This window comes from Rutidosis leptorrhynchoides, chromosome 5 (genome assembly GCF_046630445.1).
Source record: "Rutidosis leptorrhynchoides isolate AG116_Rl617_1_P2 chromosome 5, CSIRO_AGI_Rlap_v1, whole genome shotgun sequence".
Lineage (NCBI taxonomy): Eukaryota > Viridiplantae > Streptophyta > Magnoliopsida > Asterales > Asteraceae > Rutidosis > Rutidosis leptorrhynchoides.
The window spans coordinates 62,021,121-62,040,184 of NC_092337.1; positions in this window are offsets into that span (position 1 = coordinate 62,021,121).

Here is a 19,064-nt window from a genome sequence, read left to right on the forward strand (position 1 = left end):
TGTATACGTGTCTATGGTATCTCAAGATTACATAATATACAATACAAGTTGATTAAGTTATGGTTGGAATAGATTTGTTACCAATTTTCACGTAGCTAAAATGAGAAAAATTATCCAATCTTGTTTTACCCATAACTTCTTCATTTTAAATCCGTTTTGAGTGAATCAAATTGCTATGGTTTCATATTGAACTCTATTTTATGAATCTAAACAGAAAAAGTATAGGTTTATAGTCGGAAAAATAAGTTACAAGTCGTTTTTGTAAAGGTAGTCATTTCAGTCGAAAGAACGACGTCTAGATGACCATTTTAGAAAACATACTTCCACTTTGAGTTTAACCATAATTTTTGGATATAGTTTCATGTTCATAATAAAAATCATTTTCTCAGAATAACAACTTTTAAATCAAATTTTATCATAGTTTTTAATTAACTAACCCAAAACAGCCCGCGGTGTTACTACGACGGCGTAAATCCGGTTTTACGGTGTTTTTCGTGTTTCCAGGTTTTAAATCATTAAGTTAGCATATCATATAGATATAGAACATGTGTTTAGTTGATTTTAAAAGTCAAGTTAGAAGGATTAACTTTTGTTTGCGAACAAGTTTAGAATTAACTAAACTATGTTCTAGTGATTACAAGTTTAAACCTTCGAATAAGATAGCTTTATATGTATGAATCGAATGATGTTATGAACATCATTACTACCTTAATTTCCTTGGATAAACCTACTGGAAAAGAGAAAAATGGATCTAGCTTCAATGGATCCTTGAATGGCTCGAAGTTCTTGAAGCAGAATCATGACACGAAAACAAGTTCAAGTAAGATCATCACTTGAAATAAGATTGTTATAGTTATAGAAATTGAACCAAAGTTTGAATATGATTATTACCTTGTATTAGAATGATAACCTACTGTAAGAAACAAAGATTTCTTGAGGTTGGATGATCACCTTACAAGATTGGAAGTGAGCTAGCAAACTTGAAAGTATTCTTGATTTTATGAAACTAGAACTTTTGGAATTTATGAAGAACACTTAGAACTTGAAGATAGAACTTGAGAGAGATCAATTAGATGAAGAAAATTGAAGAATGAAAGTGTTTGTAGGTGTTTTTGGTCGTTGGTGTATGGATTAGATATAAAGGATATGTAATTTTGTTTTCATGTAAATAAGTCATGAATGATTACTCATATTTTTGTAATTTTATGAGATATTTCATACTAGTTGCCAAATGATGGTTCCCACATGTGTTAGGTGACTCACATGGGCTGCTAAGAGCTGATCATTGGAGTGTATATACCAATAGTACATACATCTAAAAGCTGTGTATTGTACGAGTACGAATACAGGTGCATACGAGTAGAATTGTTGATGAAACTGAACGAGGATATAATTGTAAGCATTTTTGTTAAGTAGAAGTATTTTGATAAGTGTATTGAAGTCTTTCAAAAGTGTATAAATACATATTAAAACACTACATGTATATACATTTTAACTGAGTCGTTAAGTCATCGTTAGTCGTTACATGTAAATGTTGTTTTGAAACCTTTAGGTTAACGATCTTGTTAAATGTTGTTAACCCAATGTTTATAATATCAAAAGAGATTTTAAATTATTATATTATCATGATATTATGATGTACGAATATCTCTTAATATGATATATATATATTAAATGTCGTTACAACGATAATCGTTACATATATGTCTCGTTTCAAAATTATTAAGTTAGTAGTCTTGTTTTTACATATGTAGTTCATTGTTAATATACTTAATGATATGTTTAATTATCATAATATAATGTTAACTATATATATAACCATATATATGTCATCATATAGTTTTTACAAGTTTTAACGTTCGTGAATCACCGGTCAACTTGGGTGGTCAATTGTCTATATGAAACCTATTTCAATTAATCAAGTCTTAACAAGTTTGATTGCTTAACATGTTGGAAACATTTAATCATGTAAATATCAATCTCAATTAATATATATAAACATGGAAAAGTTCGGGTCACTACAGTACCTACCCGTTAAATAAATTTCGTCCCAAAATTTTAAGCTGTTGAAGGTGTTGACGAATCTTCTGGAAATAGATGCGGGTATTTCTTCTTCATCTGATCTTCACGCTCCCAGGTGAACTTGGGTCCTCTACGAGCATTCCATCGAACCTTAACAATTGGTATCTTGTTTTGCTTAAGTCTTTTAACCTCACGATCCATTATTTCGACGGGTTCTTCGATGAATTGGAGTTTTTCGTTGATTTGGATTTCATCTAACGGAATAGTGAGATCTTCTTTAGCAAAACATTTCTTCAAATTTGAGACGTGGAAAGTGTTATGTACAGCCGCGAGTTGTTGAGGTAACTCAAGTCGGTAAGCTACTGGTCCGACACGATCAATAATCTTGAATGGTCCAATATACCTTGGATTTAATTTCCCTCGTTTACCAAATCGAATAACGCCTTTCCAAGGTGCAACTTTAAGCATGACCATCTCTCCAATTTCAAATTCTATATCTTTTCTTTTAATGTCAGCGTAGCTCTTTTGTCGACTTTGGGCGGTTTTCAACCGTTGTTGAATTTGGATGATCTTCTCGGTAGTTTCTTGTATAATCTCCGGACCCGTAATCTGTCTATCCCCCACTTCACTCCAACAAATCGGAGACCTGCACTTTCTACCATAAAGTGCTTCAAACGGCGCCATCTCAATGCTTGAATGGTAGCTGTTGTTGTAGGAAAATTCTGCTAATGGTAGATGTCGATCCCAACTGTTTCCGAAATCAATAACACATGCTCGTAGCATGTCTTCAAGCGTTTGTATCGTCCTTTCACTCTGCCCATCAGTTTGTGGATGATAGGCAGTACTCATGTCTAGACGAGTTCCTAATGCTTGCTGTAATGTCTGCCAGAATCTTGAAATAAATCTGCCATCCCTATCAGAGATAATAGAGATTGGTATTCCATGTCTGGAGACGACTTCCTTCAAATACAGTCGTGCTAACTTCTCCATCTTGTCATCTTCTCTTATTGGCAGGAAGTGTGCTGATTTGGTGAGACGATCAACTATTACCCAAATAGTATCAAAACCACTTGCAGTCCTTGGCAATTTAGTGATGAAATCCATGGTAATGTTTTCCCATTTCCATTCCGGGATTTCGGGTTGTTGAAGTAGACCTGATGGTTTCTGATGCTCAGCTTTGACCTTAGAACACGTCAAACATTCTCCCACGTATTTAGCAACATCGGCTTTCATACCCGGCCACCAAAAATGTTTCTTGAGATCCTTGTACATCTTCCCCGTTCCAGGATGTATTGAGTATCTGGTTTTATGAGCTTCTCTAAGTACCATTTCTCTCATATCTCCAAATTTTGGTACCCAAATCCTTTCAGCCCTATACCGGGTTCCGTCTTCCCGAATATTAAGATGTTTCTCCGATCCTTTGGGTATTTCATCCTTTAAATTTCCCTCTTTTAAAACTCCTTGTTGCGCCTCCTTTATTTGAGTAGTAAGGTTATTATGAATCATTATATTCATAGATTTTACTCGAATGGGTTCTCTGTCCTTCCTGCTCAAGGCATCGGCTACCACATTTGCCTTCCCCGGGTGGTAACGAATCTCAAAGTCATAATCATTCAATAATTCAATCCACCTACGCTGCCTCATATTCAGTTGTTTCTGATTAAATATGTGTTGAAGACTTTTGTGGTCGGTATATATAATACTTTTGACCCCATATAAGTAGTGCCTCCAAGTCTTTAATGCAAAAACAACCGCGCCTAATTCCAAATCATGCGTCGTATAATTTTGTTCGTGAATCTTCAATTGTCTAGACGCATAAGCAATCACCTTCGTTCGTTGCATTAATACACAACCGAGACCTTGCTTTGATGCGTCACAATAAATCACAAAATCATCATTCCCTTCAGGCAATGACAATATAGGTGTCGTAGTTAGCTTTTTCTTCAATAACTGAAACGCTTTCTCTTGTTCATCATTCCATTCAAATTTCTTCCCTTTATGCGTTAATGCAGTCAAGGGTTTTGCTATTCTGGAAAAGTCTTGGATGAACCTTCTGTAGTAACCAGCTAGTCCTAAAAACTGGCGTATGTGTTTCGGAGTTTTCGGGGTTTCCCACTTTTCAACAGTTTCTATCTTTGCCGGATCCACCTTAATACCTTCTTTGTTCACTATGTGACCGAGGAATTGAACTTCTTCCAACCAAAATGCACATTTTGAAAACTTAGCGTACAATTCTTCCTTCCTCAATACTTCTAACACCTTTCTCAAATGTTCACCGTGTTCTTGGTCATTCTTTGAGTAAATAAGTATGTCATCAATGAAAACAATGACAAACTTGTCAAGGTATGGTCCACACACTCGGTTCATAAGGTTCATGAACACAGCTGGTGCATTAGTTAAACCAAACGGCATGACCATAAACTCGTAATGACCGTAACATGTTCTGAAAGCAGTCTTTGGAATATCATCTTCTTTCACCCGCATTTGATGATACCCGGAACGTAAGTCAATCTTTGAATAAACAGACGAGCCTTGTAGTTGATCAAATAAGTCGTCGATTCTCGGTAGTGGGTAGCGGTTCTTGATGGTAAGTTTGTTCAACTCTCGATAGTCGATACACAACCTGAATGTACCATCTTTCTTCTTGACAAACAAAACAGGAGCTCCCCACGGTGATGTGCTTGGTCGAATGAAACCACGCTCTAAAAGTTCTTGTAATTGGCTTTGCAGTTCTTTCATCTCGCTGGGTGCGAGTCTGTAAGGAGCACGAGCTATTGGTGCAGCTCCTGGTACAAGATCTATTTGAAATTCAACGGATCGATGTGGGGGTAATCCCGGTAATTCTTTCGGAAATACATCGGGAAATTCTTTTGCGACGGGAACATCATTGATGCTCTTTTCTTCAGTTTGTACTTTCTCGACGTGTGCTAGAACAGCATAGCAACCTTTTCTTATTAGTTTTTGTGCCTTCAAATTACTAATAAGATGTAGCTTCGTGTTGCCCTTTTCTCCGTACACCATTAAGGGTTTTCCTTTTTCTCGTATAATGCGAATTTCATTTTTGTAACAAACGATCTCTGCTTTCACTTCTTTCAACCAGTCCATACCGATTATCACATCAAAACTCCCTAACTCTACTGGTATCAAATCAATCTTAAATGTTTCGCTAACCAGTTTAATTTCTCGATTCCGACATATATTATCTGCTGAAATTAATTTACCATTTGCTAATTCGAGTAAAAATTTACTATCCAAAGGCGTCAATGGGCAACTTAATTTAGCACAAAAATCTCTACTCATATAGCTTCTATCCGCACCCGAATCAAATAAAACATAAGCAGATTTATTGTCAATAAGAAACGTACCCGTAACAAGCTCCGGGTCTTCCTGTGCCTCTGCCGCATTAATATTGAAAACTCTTCCGCGGCCTTGTCCATTCGTGTTCTCCTGGTTCGGGCAATTTCTAATAATGTGGCCCGGTTTTCCACATTTATAACAAACTACATTGGCATAGCTTGCTCCGACACTACTTGCTCCGCCATTACTCGTTCCGACACCATTTGTTCCTTTCGTTCTATTAACCCCTGGTCCGTAGACCTCACACTTCGCCGCGCTATGACCATTTCTTTTACACTTGTTGCAAAATTTGGTGCAGAACCCTGAGTGATACTTTTCACACCTTTGGCATAGCTGCTTCTGATTGTTGTTGTTGTTGCGGTTATTATTGTTGTTGGGATGATTGTTGTAGTTGCTGTTGTTGTTGTTGTTATTGTTGTTGTTGTTGTTGGGCCGTTTGTTGTAGTTGCGATTGATGTTGTGATTGTTGGGATAATTGTTGCGATTGCTGTTGTTGTTGTATTGGTGATTCTTATCACCATTTTCCTCCCACTTTCTTTTGACTTGCTTCACATTGGCCTCTTCAGCAGTCTGTTCTTTAATTCTTTCTTCAATCTGGTTCACTAGTTTGTGAGCCATTCTACATGCCTGTTGTATGGAGGCGGGCTCGTGTGAACTTATATCTTCTTGGATTCTTTCCGGTAATCCTTTCACAAACGCGTCGAACTTCTCTTCCTCATCTTCGAATGCTCCCGGATACAATAGGCACAATTCTGTGAATCGTCTTTCGTACGTGGTAATATCAAATCCTTGGGTTCGTAACCCTCTAAGTTCTGTCTTGAGCTTATTGACCTCGGTTCTGGGACGGTACTTCTCGTTCATCAAGTGCTTGAATGCAGACCACGGTAGTGCGTAAGCATCATCTTGTCCCACTTGCTCTAGATAGGTATTCCACCATGTTAACGCAGAACCTGTGAAGGTATGCGTAGCGTACTTCACTTTGTCCTCTTCAGTACACTTACTTATGGCAAACACCGATTCGACCTTCTCGGTCCACCGTTTCAATCCGATCGGTCCTTCGGTTCCATCAAATTCCAAAGGTTTGCAGGCAGTGAATTCTTTGTAGGTGCATCCTAATTTCCTGTACTGCCAGATCCAAGGTTATTGTTGGTATGTAGCGCAGCCTGTACTGCGGCTATGTTTGAAGCTAGAAAAGTACAGAATTCCTCTTCATTCATATTCAAGGTGTGTCGAGTAGTCGGTGCCATTTCCTTCAAAATAGTCAAATGGAACAAGTTAATCATACAAAATATTAAGAGTAGTTAATAGTATTTCGTAGCATAATATGAACTCATTTATAAAAGCTTTTTCTTCATATTAGCGTTTTATAAGTTTAAATTCGGGTAGTACCTACCCGTTAAGTTCATACTTAGTAGCTAATATACAATTCAACTACTACAATTCTATATGAAAAACTGATTATAATAATATTTCGCGTTCAAACTTTTACACAATATTTTACAAACTTACAATACCGCTTATTTTTCATATAGCATGAAATATAGCACACAATAAATTTGATACAAGATGGTTGTGAAGATAATTCTAGCTAGTACACAAGTCGTTCAGCAAAGGCAATAAAGACACGTAATTCATACGTCCAGAAACAAGTCATGCATTCTGGTTTTACTAGGATTACTTCCCATCCTTGGTCTTGTGGAACATAACCGTTATGGCCGTTGATAAGACAGTGTGTTGTAACATCGTCAAAGGGACGAGGGTTACGTAATGACCAACAGTCTCGTAATAACCTAAAAACCTCATTTCTTATCCCAATTACCGACTCCGTTACTTGTGGGAACGTTTTGTTTAATAGTTGTAGCCCGATGTTCTTGTTCTCACTTTGGTGAGAAGCGAACATTACTAACCCGTAAGCATAACATGCTTCTTTATGTTGCATGTTAGCCGCTTTTTCTAAATCACGAAGTCCTATATTCGGATATACTGAGTCAAAATAGTTTCTTAACCCGTTGCGTAAAATAGCATTTGGGTTCCCCACAATATATGCGTCAAAGTAAACACATCGTAACTTATGGATTTCCCAATGTGATATCCCCCATCTTCCGAACGAAAGCCTTTTATAAACCAAGGCATTCTTGGAACGTTCTTCGAATGTCTTACAAACTGATCTCGCCTTAAATAGTTGTGCCGAGGAATTCTGACCGACTCTAGACAAGATTTCATCAATCATGTCTCCGGGTAGGTCTCTTAAAATATTGGGTTGTCTATCCATTTTGTGTTTTTATACTGTAAAATAGACAAGAGTTAGATTCATAAAAAAAATACTTATTAATACAAGCAATTTTTACATATATCATAAAGCATAAGCACACTATATTACATATATTACACCACACGAATATAACTATCTTATTCCGACTCGCTCGTTTCTTCTTGTTCGGTTTTGGTTCGTTTTGCCAAGTTTCTAGGGATATATGATGTTCCCCTAATACGAGCCGTCGTTGTCCACATTGGTTTAGAAAAACCTGGTGGTTTAGAGGTTCCCGGGTCATTGTTACAACTTAAGGACTTCGGGGGTTGACGATACATATAAAGTTCATCGGGGTTGGAATTAGATTTCTCTATTTTTATGCCCTTTCCCTTATTATTTTCTTTTGCCTTTTTAAATTCAGTTGGGATAATTTCTATAACATCATCGGAATTCTCGTCGGAATCCGATTCATCGGAGAATTGGTAATCCTCCCAATATTTTGCTTCCTTGGTGGAAACACCATTGACCATAATTAACCTTGGTCGGTTGGTTGAGGATTCTCTTTTACTTAACCATTTTATTATTTCCCCCACCGGTTCTATTTCTTCTTCCGGTTCCGATTCTTCTTCCGGTTCTGATTCTTCTTCCGGTTCCGACTCTTCTTTCGGTTCCTCTTCGGGAACTTGTGAATCAGTCCACGAATCATTCCAATTTACATTTGACTCTTCATTATTATTAGGTGAGTCAATGGGACTTGTTCTAGAGGTAGACATCTATCACATAATATCAAACACGTTAAGAGATTAATATATTACATAATATTCATATGTTAAAAATATATAGTTTCCAACAAAAATGTTAAGCAATCATTTTTAAAGAAAACATGGTCGAAGTCCAGACTCACTAATGCATCCTAACAAACTAGATAAGACACACTAATGCAAAATTCTGGTTCTCTAAGACCAACGCTCTGATACCAACTGAAATGTCCCGTTCTTATTGATTAAAAACGTTCCATATTAATTGATTTCGTTGCGAGGTTTTGACCTCTATATGAGACGTTTTTCAAAGACTGCATTCATTTTTAAAACAAACCATAACCTTTATTTCATAGATAAAGGTTTTAAAAAACTTTACGTAGATTATCAAATACTGATAATCTAAAATATCCTGTTTACACACGACCATTACATAATGGTTTACAATACAAATATGTTACAACAAAATAAGTTTCTTGAATGCAGTTTTTACACAATATCATACAAGCATGGACTCCAAATCTTGTCCTTATTTAAGTATGCGACAGCGAAAGCTCTTAATAATCACCTGAGAATAAACATGCTTAAAACGTCAACAAAAATGTTGGTGAGTTATAGGTTTAACCTATATATATCAAATCATAATAATAGACCACAAGATTTCATATTTCAATACACATCCCATACATAGAGATAAAAATCATTCATATGGTGAACACCTGGTAACCGACAATAACAAGATGCATATATAAGAATATCCCCATCATTCCGGGACACCCTTCGGATATGATATAAATTTCGAAGTACTAAAGCATCCGGTACTTTGGATGGGGTTTGTTAGGCCCAATAGATCTATCTTTAGGATTCGCGTCAATTAGGGTGTCTGTTCCCTAATTCTTAGATTACCAGACTTAATAAAAAGGGGCATATTCGATTTCGATAATTCAACCATAGAATGTAGTTTCACGTACTTGTGTCTATTTTGTAAATCATTTATAAAACCTGCATGTATTCTCATCCCAAAAATATTAGATTTTAAAAGTGGGACTATAACTCACTTTCACAGATTTTTACTTCGTCGGGAAGTAAGACTTGGCCACTGGTTGATTCACGAACCTATAACAATATATACATATATATCAAAATATGTTCAAAATATATTTACAACACTTTTAATATATTTTGATGTTTTAAGTTTATTAAGTCAGCTGTCCTCGTTAGTAACCTACAACTAGTTGTCCATAGTTAGATGTACAGAAATAAATCGATAAATATTATCTTGAATCAATCCACGACCCAGTATATACGTATCTCAGTATTGATCACAACTCAAACTATATATATTTTGGAATCAACCTCAACCCTGTATAGCTAACTCCAACATTCACATATAGAGTGTCTATGGTTGTTCCGAAATATATATAGATGTGTCGACATGATAGGTCGAAACGTTGTATACGTGTCTATGGTATCTCAAGATTACATAATATACAATACAAGTTGATTAAGTTATGGTTGGAATAGATTTGTTACCAATTTTCACGTAGCTAAAATGAGAAAAATTATCCAATCTTGTTTTACCCATAACTTCTTCATTTTAAATCCGTTTTGAGTGAATCAAATTGCTATGGTTTCATATTGAACTCTATTTTATGAATCTAAACAGAAAAAGTATAGGTTTATAGTCGGAAAAATAAGTTACAAGTCGTTTTTGTAAAGGTAGTCATTTCAGTTGAAAGAACGACGTCTAGATGACCATTTTAGAAAACATACTTCCACTTTGAGTTTAACCATAATTTTTGGATATAGTTTCATGTTCATAATAAAAATCATTTTCTCAGAATAACAACTTTTAAATCAAAGTTTATCATAGTTTTTAATTAACTAACCCAAAACAGCCCGCGGTGTTACTACGACGGCGTAAATCCGGTTTTACGGTGTTTTTCGTGTTTCCAGGTTTTAAATCATTAAGTTAGCATATCATATAGATATAGAACATGTGTTTAGTTGATTTTAAAAGTCAAGTTAGAAGGATTAACTTTTGTTTGCGAACAAGTTTAGAATTAACTAAACTATGTTCTAGTGATTACAAGTTTAAACCTTCGAATAAGATAGCTTTATATGTATGAATCGAATGATGTTATGAACATCATTACTACCTTAATTTCCTTGGATAAACCTACTGGAAAAGAGAAAAATGGATCTAGCTTCAATGGATCCTTGGATGGCTCGAAGTTCTTGAAGCAGAATCATGACACGAAAACAAGTTCTAGTAAGATCATCACTTGAAATAAGATTGTTATAGTTATAGAAATTGAACCAAAGTTTGAATATGATTATTACCTTGTATTAGAATGATAACCTACTGTAAGAAACAAAGATTTCTTGAGGTTGGATGATCACCTTACAAGATTGGAAGTGAGCTAGCAAACTTGAAAGTATTCTTGATTTTATGAAACTAGAACTTTTGGAATTTATGAAGAACACTTAGAACTTGAAGATAGAACTTGAGAGAGATCAATTAGATGAAGAAAATTGAAGAATGAAAGTGTTTGTAGGTGTTTTTGGTCGTTGGTGTATGGATTAGATATAAAGGATATGTAATTTTGTTTTCATGTAAATAAGTCATGAATGATTACTCATATTTTTGTAATTTTATGAGATATTTCATGCTAGTTGCCAAATGATGGTTCCCACATGTGTTAGGTGACTCACATGGGCTGCTAAGAGCTGATCATTGGAGTGTATATACCAATACTAGATACATCTAAAAGCTGTGTATTGTACGAGTACGAATACAGGTGCATACGAGTAGAATTGTTGATGAAACTGAACGAGGATATAATTGTAAGCATTTTTGTTAAGTAGAAGTATTTTGATAAGTGTATTGAAGTCTTTCAAAAGTGTATAAATACATATTAAAACACTACATGTATATACATTTTAACTGAGTCGTTAAGTCATCGTTAGTCGTTACATGTAAATGTTGTTTTGAAACCTTTAGGTTAACGATCTTGTTAAATGTTGTTAACCCAATGTTTATAATATCAAAAGAGATTTTAAATTATTATATTATCATGATATTATGATGTACGAATATCTCTTAATATGATATATATACATTAAATGTCGTTACAACGATAATCGTTACATATATGTCTCGTTTCAAAATTATTAAGTTAGTAGTCTTGTTTTTACATATGTAGTTCATTGTTAATATACTTAATGATATGTTTAATTATCATAATATAATGTTAACTATATATATAACCATATATATGTCATCATATAGTTTTTACAAGTTTTAACGTTCGTGAATCACCGGTCAACTTGGGTGGTCAATTGTCTATATGAAACCTATTTCAATTAATCAAGTCTTAACAAGTTTGATTGCTTAACATGTTGGAAACATTTAATCATGTAAATATCAATCTCAATTAATATATATAAACATGGAAAAGTTCGGGTCACTACATACATCATCACGTATATCTTTTGGTTTATACTCTCGATTTGCAGCCTTGAACGAATCCATAAGAATACTACCCAACACCTTTTTAGTAGCATGTTTATTGTTTCCCATAATTTGTGTGCGTGAGCATGTATGTACGTCATGCAACTTCTTAATCATAAGTTTTTAGTATGTCTTATTTTGTATGCATACATTTCCACTCACAATTTGGCAACACACATTTAGCGGTGTACCGAGATTTGTCTGACTTTAAAGGCTTTATTTGAAAGTTTTCTTCAAGGCATTTTGTAAATAGCTGGTTTAGGAATTCTTCCTTGTTCGAAAACGTTTGACGAACTTTGACCAAATCAGATACCTGATACGTGGTTGGAATTGGGGTCGTAAATTCTGGGTTTTCTTCATCTTGCTGAGTGTGTAGAGTTGGCATATTCCAGAATAAATCTTGTTTTTCTTCATCTTCTTCATCTTCATCTTCCTCATCACTTGCTTCATCCGATTCACTAGACGCAACAACAAGTATAAACGGGTTCTCTATTTTTTTTTATTTTACACACGTTCTCGGCGCCATGGTTGAAGAAATCAAATTCTTCTGTGTTTGGAGGTGGTATTTCAGCCTGTTCTTCTTCCAAATGGTGTGTTTCGAGGTTTGGTTCGGAATTGTGTATTTCAGCCTGTTCTTCTTGCAGATGGTGTGTTTGTTTGTTTGGTTGAGACTCGAGTATTCGGAAGTTTTGTTGGAGATGGTGTGTTTGTGGATTTTGTTGGGGCTGGAGTGTTTCTAGGTTTTGTTGGAGATGGTGTGTTTGTGGATTTTGTTGGGGTTGAAGCATTCTTACTTTGTCGACAACATAAATATCAATAGGCTCGTTTGAGACAGCGTGTTTTAAAAACTCAAAAAAATCTTCATGATCATCAGTAATATCAAAAATATGATTATTATCAATATATCTCAGCGAAACAGGTGCATTAGGTGGCAAATCAATTTTTTTAAGAACTTTCCTTAACAATACTTTTCGATTTATTGGTTTTTGTGGAGCAAGTGGTAGTTTTAATCCGGTTCTAAAACAATCAAGAGGCAGATACATAGATATGTTGTTAACAAATTCAAAATTACCCCCACAACATACATGAACAACAAAGGCTTCGTCATTACTACAACTCATTAATACACAAATTAGTGAAAAAAAATAGATAAAAGTGTACCTTAACGATGCTCTAATGACATGATCTATTTGGAAATGAAGTGAAATGAAATTGGTTATCTGGAGTTCTAGCCTCAATAAATACACAGGTACAAAATCTTATCCGTAAAGGTACAAAAAATCTAACAAAATCTTATCCAGAAATCAGAAAAAATCCATCCTGATAAGGCGCAAGACCGCAAGGACGCAAGTCATGAACCTTGCGCCTTGCGTTTGTACGCAAGGGCGCAAGTCGCAAGGTCGCAAGGACTAATGATCCTTGCGCCTTGCGCGGGCAAATTCTCAATTTTTTTTTTTTAGGGTTCCAGCTCAGAAAGGGGTAAAAAAAAAAATGGACAAATAGGTGATAAGCCCTATAAATAAAAGAATTTGCTAAACGTAGCTTTTGAAATTACATTTAATCTTATTATATTTAAGTTTATAAACTCAATCAATTAAATATATAGTTTCAATATTATTTTGACTTATTTAAATTTTGTATCAGTAATTATTCATTACAATTTTGAATTATAATAATGATAGTGATGATTGAATTTTATATGGTATGCTTAAATGTAGCACTAGCTACGTTTAAGCAAATCCTATAAATTTATCTGCGAATATATGCATTGTTGTTAAGCATATACGTTTTCAAATCACTAGGTTCTTTCCATAAGAGGCTAACAGCATTACACCAAAAATAGAACTTCAAAGGGGAGAAGAAGTGATTGACATATCATCATCGTAATTTTAATAAATCTACTATATTTATGTTTTAAATACATGTACACCACAAGCTTTAAATGGACTTATGGACAATTTTAGTAAATTTATAAGAAACTATGAAGAAGGTACTGAAGCTGCTATATTTTTGTAAATTTTAATAAATCTACTAATATATATATATATATATATATATATATATATATATATATATATATATATATATATATATATATATATATATATATATATATATATATATATATATCATAAATCTTTCATTGAGGTGAACAAAGAAGGTACTGAAGCTGCTGTAGCCTCTTCATATGCTGAGGTATTCAGGTCACGTGATGATCATAAGGTTGATTTTGTGGCAGATCATCCATTTATGTTTGTAATTAGAGATGATATAAGTGGTGTTTTGTTGTTTATAGGACAACAAATGATTGACCCAAGTGTTACTTGATGTAGAAGTTTGGAGTCTTGGCTCGTATGATGGTTTCGTTTTGTTCTATTACTAAATGTATGTTACGATATTATTTTTTTTCATTTTTTTTGGCCAAAAAACGATAACATTAATAACGGAACCGAAGATCAACTCGTACAACCGATACAATAGAGTCCAAAACGAGCTATAGCTAATACTGAACAAACCTAATCAAACGGCTCACCAACTTGGTGAGAAATTGCGTTTTACAAGGATTCAAAACCAACTAAAGCTAAAACAATAGGAATCTAAAATACCAGTTATACTACACATAGACAATTTAAAATAAAAACGTAAACCAAGGGTGGCGATCTGGAGAACGCCGAATGCCACCACAACACACAAAGAACCCTGTAAACAGCGACGCCCCAACCGTCTAAAGAAGAGTCTAAACCAAAAAAAGCCGCTCCACCCCCGGATCTGAACCAGATCTCCAATAGGGAGATCGTCGCCTGGACCAAAACCGAAAGTCTCCCCGAGTAGGAAGAAACTCGCACGCGAACTCACAGTTAACACCACCCAACAGCACGACAGAGCCCAAAACCACTAGCACCACACCTAAAGTGAAACGACCCGTCCTAATCCATCTGGACGAATACATTACAATTGATTACATCGCGAGGTACTTGACCTCTATATGATACATTTTACAAACATTGCATTCGTTTTTGAAAAGTCAAAACTTTCTTTACAACGAAATTTGACAGCATGCATACCATTTCATAATACATCCAACTATAATTGACTTAATAATAATCTTGATGAACTCAACGACTCGAATGCAACGTCTTTCGAAATATGTCATGAATGACTCCAAGTAATATCTCTAAAATGAGCAAATGCACAGCGGAAGATTTCTTTCATACCTGAGAATAAACATGCCTTCAAGTGTCAACCAAAAGGTTGGTGAGTTCATTAGTTTAACATAAATAATCATTTTCATCATTTTAATAGACCACAAGATTTTCATTTTCAGTTCTCATAAATAAACGTCCCATGCATAGAGACAAAAATATCATTCATATGGATTGAACACCTGGTAACCGACATTAACAAGATGCATATAAGAATATCCCCTATCATTCCGGAAAATCCTTCGGACATGATAAAAACAACTTCGAAGTACTAAAGCATCCGGTACTTTGGATGGGGTTCGTTAGGCCCAATAGATCTATCTTTAGGATTCGCGTCAATTAGTAGATCGGTTTACTAATTCTTAGGTTACCAAGCAAAAGGGGCATATTCGGCTTCGATCATTCAATCATATAATGTAGTTTCTATTACTTGTGTCTATTTCGTAAAACATTTATAAAAATTGCGCATGTATTCTCAGCTCAAAAATATAAAGGGTAAAAAGGCAAATGAAACTCACCTAATGTATTTTGTAGTAAAAATACATATGACTATATTGAACAATGCAGGGTTGGCCTCGGATTCACGAACCTATATCATTTGTATATATATTAATACATATACAGGAAATCACATAATTTTCCTTTATTAATTATATATTATTTATGTGTTTGTAGTTTATATAATTTATATTAAATTCCATTTAAAATATATACATATATTATATCTTAAAGTATATGTTATATTTACTTATTTTATATATTTTTAAAATGGTTGAGATCTATACACTTAGTTATATTAATATATCCATATATATATACATAATTGTTTAGTGTCATATTTATAAATTAATAGTTTGTTATATGTAAGTTTTTATATATATAAAAAAAATATTAATAGGTTTGTTATATATAGTTATGTGAAATACTAATATAAGTATATGAAATAAGTATATTTTATAAAAAAAAATAATGATAGTTTTGATATTATTTGGATACTAATACACATAATAATAACTTTATTAATAATTGTAATAATAATAACAATAAATATTATTTTTAATGATGCTTATGTTAATAATAATAATAATAATAATAATAATAATAATAATAATAATAATAATAATACTAATAACTATAAAAATGATACTAATACTAATATTTAAGGAAAATGATAATAAATTTTATTATTTTCAAACTACTGATAATAATAACAATAACGTTCCTAATTATGTTAATAATAATAATAGTTATATTTAGTAACAACCATAATAATATTACTTTTAATTATTTTAATAAACATATTACTAGTATTAATAATAATAACAACTAATAATAACAATAATTGATAATAATAATAATAATAATAATAATAATAATAATAATAATAATAATAATACAAATAATAATAATAGTAAATAAAAGGGTTACAACCTTTGATGAGAAGTCCAAAAAAAAAAAAGAATGCTGCTGCCTCGAACCCACGACCTCTCGAAAACCCACACTATCCTTAACCGTTAGGCTGTAGCCCGATTATCCGATTTAAAACCCCTTTTAATTTATTTAACCCGTAATTAGTTCATCCCTATTATCCTCTTCTTCTTCACAGAATCATATCGACCATGGAATTATAGTTTATATCAAACTATAATTTGTTGTTTTAGTAATAATAAACGACATAGAGAGTGATTCGTAATTTTAAAATTAATTTAACAGATAAAAAAAATGTGCACAGTAACCTGTTCTTCGTCGTTGTAAAGAAGAAAAAAAAATTGGGTTTGTGATTTGAAGAGCGTTTTAAATAAAAGTTTCTACACGAATTAGTTTGTAAATCCTATATACAAACTTTTGGAATCACCAATTGTTCAATAAACTGAAAAACGGATTCGAATTTTCATGAAACACAATTCGGTTGACTTTTAAAAACGTAACTTTGACCTCGAAATTCTTACTCGATATTTGAAATTGATAGATGAAACTTTGCAGATAGTTTAAAGGAAGGATTTCTAGCAAAACCATATTAATAGATTTTGACAATTGATTCGATTTCAATTTTTAACTAAAAAGTGTAGATACATGGGCGTGGAGAAGAAGAAAAAAAATGTATTTCATTCTGTTTCTATTCGATGGATTACTGAAGATAATTGATTTCATAATTTGTTGTCGACAATTACAATCAGTACTAGCCAAAAAAATTTAAAAAGCAGAAAATGAAAGTTACCAACTTCGTACGATTTGATCTCTGACATGTAATATTTTGGTTCCATTCAGATTAATAATGCTTTAAAATTAATATTGTGTTAATAATTAAATATATATAATTATTTAGTAAAATACTAATAATAATATTTATAGAAATAATAATAATAATAATAATAATAATATTATTATTATTATTATTAATAATAATAAGACTACTACTAATATAAAAAAAATTAAATTGTTATGAAACATATCATTAGGATAATAACAATATTAATAATTATAATACTAATAATAATTATAATACTAATAATAATAATAACATTATTAGTAATCAATAAATGATACATGTATTAATCATATTAGCTAATAATATCTAAAATACAACTAAAAATAAATTTTAAATTGTTCTTATAGTAATATTTATATTTTAAGTATTTATTTTGTTAATCATTACATTAACTTTATTAAAAAGATTTTAATATGTAATATTTATTATTATGACCATTATTAATATTAATGAATTTAGTAATAATAATATTGAAATTACTAATAGTAATATAACATTTATCTTAATTTGTAATTATATATATTAATATTATAATTCATTATTAACCTACATATAATATTAATTATTTATATATTGTATATTAGAATATACATATCATCGTAGTCATATTTAAAAATCATTTATATTTTATATATAGATTCATTACAGCAATTAGTTGTATTCTATTTTACATTTCCATTTGTTTATATATATATATATATATATATATATATATATATATATATATATATATATATATATATATATATATATATATATATATATATATTTATTTATTTATTTATTTATTTATATATATATATGTATACATATTAAATTACATATTTAATTACAAAATAAATTGTTCGTGAATCATCGGAAATAGTCAAGGGTTAAATTGATATATGAAATAGTTCAAAACTTTCGAGACTCAATATTACAGACTTTGCTTATCGTGTCGAAATTATAGTAAGATTAAGTTTAAATTTGGTCAGAAATTCCTGGGTCATCACATAAAGCGGCCGGTAGACACCACCAACTGGGTGGTCACCGGCCAACCGCCATCGGAGATGAAATCGGCCATAGCATCAACGCCGACGAAGAGCAGAAAAAAAGGAGGCGAAAAGGGACCAAGCAACCATAGCCACAACTACCACGAGAACGGTGGTAGAAAGTGGCTATAGTCGCCAGAAACCATCACCAGCCACCACAAAGGGACGCCGCCCACCGAAGAAAAAAGGCATGAAGGAGTGGCAAACCCCCCCCCCCCCCCCCCACCCAGCCGCGAAAACGGAGGCCAAAATGGACGGCATCGGCCAGACCCACCTACCGGGAAAAAAACGAGAGAAAGAGAAGAAAAAGTCGAGCCACCGTCGAGATGACGGTGGCCGGAAAACACCTCAACACCGGAGATGCAAAACGTCGTCAAACGTGATGAAGAAATCAAGGATGAAGGTTGTGGTTTAATTTTTCAGAAAAAAGGTTTTTTCAAGATCTGGAGGATGAAAAAGTGTAGAGAAAAAAAGTTAGAGAGAGATGAAAAAGTGGCGGTTGCTAGGTTGAAGATGAGGAAAGGTAGTAAAGGTGATTTAATGGTGGTGAAGGCTGGTAGAAACAATAAACAGATCGGAAAAGATGAAATTCAAAAGTCAGCACAATTTTTTGGATAGAGAGAAAGTAATACGCGTGTTTGTTTTTTGACAGAGAGAAA